Here is a 740-nt window from a genome sequence, read left to right on the forward strand (position 1 = left end):
CTCGGCCCCCTGGACCGCAGGAGCGGGGCTCGCCGTGCTACATCCTACCCCCTGGGAAAGGACTTTGCTTCGGTGGGGGCCCCGACGCGTGGCTGGGATCGATAACCACCTCTCCTGTGCCAGGGCAGCACAGATGCGACGTGCCGATAACGGAGCTGAGCCCTCCGTACGTTAATTCAAACACGGCATTGCTCTGAGCCGCGCTCGGGGCTTTGCCTAAACACACTGTTTTCTTCCCAAGACTCTCCAGCTAAAAACTGAACATATTTTCATTATGTTTAACGGCATTTTGCAGTCGTCATCCCCTTTGGAGCTTTAATCTCTTCTTCCAAGCTGTACAGAGATAGATGCACGCAGCTGAATCAAGGATTCCCTCTGGGGGTCGGCTCGGGTGCCAGCGCAGAGGAGCAAACTGGTCTTACACGAAAAGGGGCTGGGCTGAGGGGCCAGGATCAGAAGGCACACGGAAACTCCTGCCATCCCCCTCGCCTTTCTCTTAAAAGCTATTTTAGCAGGGCAAGGCAATTTAAAGAGCCGCTGCTGTGGGGAAGCTTGGCACGAGGCACCCAACTTTACCTACGCAGCTGAATTTTTCAGAGCCCCACGGCAGCTACAGCCCCACCAGCGTCGCTCTGTGCCTTCCCCGTGGTTCATTTTGTGCTGCTGCTGAGCTCAGAACTGGGAGAAAGCCTCAAGAAGTCCCAATCTTTTGCACCAACGACCCAGTGTCAGTGCTGGGC

The 740-nt window shown here is 55.9% G+C and overlaps 1 protein-coding gene across 1 annotated transcript in view; it reads right to left on the minus strand.

Moving 5' to 3' along the window:
• The window catches only part of DAO (D-amino acid oxidase), a 9,975-nt gene that overhangs the window by 336 nt on the left and 8,899 nt on the right, over positions 1–740 (minus strand). The window lies entirely within an intron of this gene.

Source organism: Egretta garzetta, unplaced genomic scaffold (assembly GCF_000687185.1).
Source record: "Egretta garzetta isolate BGI_Z169 unplaced genomic scaffold, ASM68718v1 scaffold330, whole genome shotgun sequence".
Classification (NCBI taxonomy): Eukaryota; Metazoa; Chordata; class Aves; order Pelecaniformes; family Ardeidae; genus Egretta; species Egretta garzetta.